This window comes from Mus pahari, chromosome 21, assembly GCF_900095145.1.
Source record: "Mus pahari chromosome 21, PAHARI_EIJ_v1.1, whole genome shotgun sequence".
NCBI classification, from domain to species: Eukaryota; Metazoa; Chordata; class Mammalia; order Rodentia; family Muridae; genus Mus; species Mus pahari.
This window is the reverse complement of record NC_034610.1, coordinates 37010109-37015939: the sequence shown is the minus strand read 5'-3', so window position 1 is coordinate 37015939 and position 5831 is coordinate 37010109. Positions and strand designations below refer to the sequence as shown.

The following is a 5831-nucleotide window of genomic DNA, read 5'->3' as shown; positions in this document are numbered from 1 at the left end:
ATTTGAGCCCAATTAAGGTCCTACGAATCTCAGGAACTGATGTAAGTGGGTAACAGAGTATTTACTCTTGCATGTGTAAAAGCTCCTTGTGGACCATCCCACTGAGTCTGCTCTAAATCAATGAGGTCGGCGTTCAGACACGGAGAAGATAGCTTGCAAGGAGAGGTGACATCAGCAGCTCGGAAAGCAGCAGCCTCCCTTTCTTGGCAATCATCCTGTCTGCCTGCTGGGATGCTGGAAGCATGAGGAAATCACCAACGAGGACCAGTGGTGCCAGAGGTGGAATCAGAGCATGACCTCATGTAACAGCCAGGGCTGAACCCTTGGCCGCTCATACTTTGATATGTAGATATGGGATTCCAAGTAGACTCCGGGCTCTGAGGAGAACTATCTTCTTGCCTTACCATTCGGAACGATGAGTCTGGCCACATCAACTCCTGACAGTTTTTAGAGACTCAGTCGAATGTGGGTTCTTTTAGTATGATGTCACGAAAATCCTCGGCCTCGGTCTTTGCTTCCACTGTGCAGTACATCCGAGCCAGTTGGAAAGTTGCACTGTGCCTGCTGGCTGCACCTTATTTGGGGTGAGCGGAACAATAAATAGACTTGAGCCACACTCAAAACTATCCACTTCCACCAAAACTGGCTCTTCAAGTTCTCCTGACCTCTTATCCGACCGAACCCTGGCCAGAGTTACAGTTACCAGGTATCTATCTTGTGTGCTGTCCCCAGCTCACGGTTCCTGCCTCTCATGCCTCCCTCGCTGGGACCACGAAGCAGTTCACCAGCTCCTGGAGAGCATGCAGCAATGTGAAGCAGCCGCCTCCCACCATGCAGCATGCGCGCCATGAAGCAACTCTTTTTTTTTTTTTTTTTTTTTAACAGATCTTGCCTGAGTTTATTTGTAAAAACAGCATAGGACACTGGTCATCTGCAGAGTGTGTGGGGAGGTGTACCATAGCAGTCCGTCTGTCTTCACGCTGGCAGGAGCCTTTTCTATGGGGCCTTCACGGGGGCCTGGGCACCTTTGGGAGCCTGGGCTGGAGCTGAAGCCTGGGCCTTAGCTGGAGCTTTGGCCCCTGCCTTTGTCTGAACCTTAGGCTTCGGTTGGCAGAGCCTCTGACCCTTGGCCATGTAGCTTCGAATCCGCTTCCCAAGCTTGGGGTGAGCGATGAAAGCCAGCCGTTTGAGTTTGGGGCCCTTTGGCATCTTGGTTTTGATGACCTGAGGCTTCACAAGGGCCTTGATGGCCTCTGCGCATGCACTCACTGCCTTTGCGTTGTTGGCCTGCATCTTCTTCAGGCCTTTCTTGTGCTTCTTGGCAAAGCGCATGTTCCTCAGGAACTTGGGGTCAACCCCCTTAAGAGATTCATATCTTTGCGACCGGGGTTTCTTGATGCCATTTCTGTGCCATTTGCGGGACTGGTTCTGTGTGGTGTGGTTCTTGGACTTGGCCATGTCTGCACCGTAACCCGCGGCTCCCGCAGCGCCTGGGACCAGAAGAGAGCATGAAGCAACTCTTTAAGGCTCACGGTCTCCTTGCTGTGACAAACTACAGTTATCATCAGGAAAGACAGCGCTAGCCTCTGATTCGTTAAGATCTGTATCCTTGCTGAAGGGGTCTGCAACCCTATAGGTGGAACAACAATATGAACTAACCAATACCCCCAGAGCTTGTGTCTCTGGCTACATGTGTAGCGGAAGATGGCCTAGTCAGCCATCATTGGGAAGAGAGGCCCCTTGGTCTTGCAAACTTTATATGCCCCAGCGCAGGGGAATGCCAGGGCCAAGAAGTGGGAGTGGGTGGGTAGGGGAGCAGAGGGTGGGGAGGGTATAGGGGACTTTTAGGATAGCATTTGAAATGTAAATGAAGTAAGTACCTAATAAAAATTGGGAAAAAGGTATGTATCCTTTTTTGAAAAAACTACATGTATTTTTATATGAAAGTTTAGATAAAATGTGAATAGAATATCACAAATATAATGTGTAGTCAAAATATATACCTTAAATCATGATCATTAAGTATTATCATGATCATTTGGAATATTGCTTATATTTTCATTTCAAATTATAACAATTTTTTTAAAAACTCATGAGAATTAGCTTTCCAAAAAATTATGACTTTTCTGTGACTCCTGTCAGCTTCCTAATTTGGGATTAAAGAAGAGTATATTGGGGGGGGGGGGCACAGAACAATCCAAAGACAGGCGTATCAGTGAGTATCGGGACAATAAAGCACCCCCAGATAGCTGTTGGTCATCTCTTATGTTTGAGACAGTAACATGAATTGTTGTACATAAGTTTTCCACAGTAAGCCAGCCCTGGATAGATCTCCCCTGTCCTGACCTAGCTCGGTCATTCAGCCACTCTCTGTGTGGTCCCCACCCTCCAGCTTCCTCACAATGTCCCCAATAGTAAGGTGGGGCAAGCCTCAGTGACAGACAGACAGACAGACACACAGACACAGACACACACATACACACATACACACACACACACAGAGACACACACAACTTGCTGAGTCCATGTTTGTTCTTGTTTATGCATACAATTTCAGGGCTGACCACTTCTTCCTCTCCCAGAATCCTTAGTTGCCCATAGTTCTTTGCTGGGGATGGCACCCCATGAAACTTTCCCCTTCCCATGTTAGCGTGTCTGTTGATTTTTACCATTGTTCTGGTCTTGTTTATGTGGCCATACCTAGGAAAGACTTTCACAGCAAATACTTCTATCATTTCTTGTAGCTCTGACTTTAATAATTATACTCCATTTTGATGGACAGTCTTTAAAACCCTCATCTTGTGCATTGAATGAACCATAAGAGAATGTTAAATATGTGTTTGACAAATGTACTTTTAAAAATTGTTTTTTTATTTTCTTTCTTTTAATTACCTTGAAAAGCAGCGAGAAAATGTTTCAAGCGTATAATGTTTAAAAGACAAAAAAACATTTTCTTGATGGGCAGGGGTGGGCGCACATCATCTTTAACCCTAGCACTCGGGAGGCAGAGGCAGGTAGATCTCAGAGTTCGAGGCCAGTCTGGTGTAGAGTGAGTTCCAGGGCAGACAGAGCTAAACAGAGAGACTCTGTCCCTGGGGGTGGGGGGTGGGAGGTGGGGGGTGGGAGGACATGGGGATTTCTCGCTTTTTGATATGTCACTTTTTAAAACCGAGAAACAGAGCGGAGCACCGAGGATTACACCGTTGAGATGATTCCTCACGGGCTTGAGTCAGCCTTTGGGGGGGGGGGGAGCTTTTGTTGTCTTTTCAGGGTGTGTGCTGGAAAACAACCGTGAAGCGTCTGTGATACAGTGGAATGTCCTGTTCCCAGCCAGATGACTGTGGTGTGGGGGTGGCTGGGCAGGAGGGGCTACAAGTAGTTGAGCAAGGTCTGTACAGGGTGATCCCAGCTGAGCGGGCTGTGACCTCAAGTGCGTAGTGTGTGGGCAGGGCTGCAAGCTCAGCTTACCAGGCAGGGAAGTCTGTGTGGCTTCATCCACCCGAGAAGGGGTGTGAGAGGAGCTTCTCCCAGGGTCTCCTGTGGACTAGCAAAGGACCTTTTCCTCTGTAGCTGTCATTTCCTTCCGTTGTTCAAATTTTGCTGTAAAACGGAGGCCCAACAGCTCTATATTACAAAACCTGAAATAAGAGCTTCATTACTATACAAAAGTGATCATTTATTCTCTCTTGGGGACAAGATGCTTCCAGCTTCATCAATAGCTGGATGCTACATATAATCCAAGCTCCTGTGTCTAAACGTGTAGTTAATGTTCATACTGAAATGAAATCACTAACCTCGCTGCCCATACTCAAGACCAGAATAAAGCACGGACTGTTCCCCTCTTCCCCAGTTCACTTCTGTAGCAAACCCCTCATGGTTCTGCCTGGCCCTCCCTCTGCTCCGAGTTCTGCATCTCTGCGTCTGATTTTTCTCACTACAAGTCAAAGTCCATGAGACAGGCTGTGAAACCAGGAAGGATTCGATTTATTGGTGTCAACATGTCCTTGATACATCAGTTGGTTTTCGAGGGATGTCATGGCAAAGTATAACGGTGTGGACGGCTTTTAGGCCTTTCCTGTTTGCTGACCACATTCAGCCAAAGACAGCTATTAGTGGAGGTCAAGGGGAAAACTATAAGTGTACTCAAAATATTATGAGTTACTTTTGTTGGTGGTGGCGGTTTTGTTGTTGTTCTTTTGTTTGTTTGTTTTTGTTTTATAACCCAGTCAGTATGTGGCTCTCTGGTGTGAACTTTGTAGACGGTAACATCATATCACAGTGGGAAAAGTCTGGATGCCGCTCATGGACGCTGTAAGGCCAATCTAAGGGTTTGGGCAGGTTTGGAGACTTGACTGAGCTGTCCCCCAACGTCTTGGGTGTTTGAATATTCGGACCCCTGTTAATGGCGCTGTTTGGGAGATATAAGAAGTGTGGCCTTGCTGGAGGAAGACTGTCACTAGATATGGCTTTGAGAGTTTAAAGACTTGTACCAGTTTGAGTCTGCTTTCTCAGCTTTGTACTCGCTGTTCAAGACGTGAGCCCTTGGCTTCCTGCTCCTGCCGCCATGCCTGCTGCTTCCCCGCCATGGTCAGCTCTCATCCCTCGGTAACCGTAAAGCCATGTTATCTGTTTCTTCTGCCTTGGTCAGGGTGTTTTATCACAGCAGTAGAAAAATGGGTAATTTAGCAAGGTTTGTTTTTTTCTGAGGTCTGTTTCTTTGCCTTACAGATTAACGCTGTCTTAGTCTTCCTGTGTGTGTACAGAACTTCTCCCGTTGGATCCCTTCTCAGCCACATTGAATCAGGATCCATCCCCAAAGGCTTCATTTTAACTTTAGCTTAATGACTCCATCACCAGCTCCAAATACAGATACATTCTGATACGCCAGAGTCAGAACTTTCACACATGAATTTGGGATGAGGTGTAGTAGCCCACATGAGATAGATATTGTCGACCACGCTAATTAATCCAATTCAAAGTTCTAAGACCTTTTTATTGAGGGCCAGACCAAGAGTGTGCTTGTGACTCTGAAAAGTCTCTCGGTGCCCAAACCCAGGCATACAGAGGTTTTAGAGGCCAAAACCACAAAGGCCACAATTTATCTTGAAGTTAGATGAGGGTCAGAATAGCCTTGAAACATTCATTTCTAGCAGAGCATAGTAATTATTTTAGACAAGGCAGGCCAATTATTTTTCACTTATCTCTTTTCTAGTTATTTTAATTTTCTTTAATTATTCTGGTTAATAATTCTGGAGAACGTTGAGGCTGTGAAAATATCAAATGTGTTGCCGAGGCGAACGTGACTGTTGTGGAGAGGGGTGGGGGACTGAGAGCTGTCTAAGCCAGTGGCTTGCAACCCTGTCACACGGATGGCCTGAGACCATCTGTGTATCAGATATTTGTGTTATGAATCACAACAGTAGCAAGATTGCTGTTATTGAGCAATAAAAGTAATTTTATGGTTGGGGGTCACCACAACCTGAGGCATTGTTTTAAAGGGCTGTAGTTTCAGGAAGGTGGAGGACCGCTTCTTTGCACAAACACAACGTGGAGCCAGGACAAGATGGCATTACCTTGGTCATTTCAAAGGGACCCAATTTAGACTATAACGATTAACAACTTTCTTTTTTGTTGCTATAGAGTGAATGTATATAAAGCCTTTCCTGTATAAGCAGTTATTGCTACACGTTGTGTTTATGAAACATTTCCTTAGGGTTAGTTTTGTAGTTACCATCCCCATTCATCGATCCTCAGTCATGCTTCCTGACATGAGAGAAAACATGTGTGTGCATAGATGTTGATACATGTATATATGTGAGAATGTGCAGGCT

The 5831-nt window shown here is 46.0% G+C and overlaps 1 pseudogene; it reads right to left on the bottom strand.

The window, feature by feature from the left end:
- Window positions 1-996: 996 nt before the first annotated feature.
- On the bottom strand, window positions 997-1458 carry LOC110338557 (annotated as a pseudogene).
- Between the last annotated feature and the right edge of the window lie 4373 nt (window positions 1459-5831).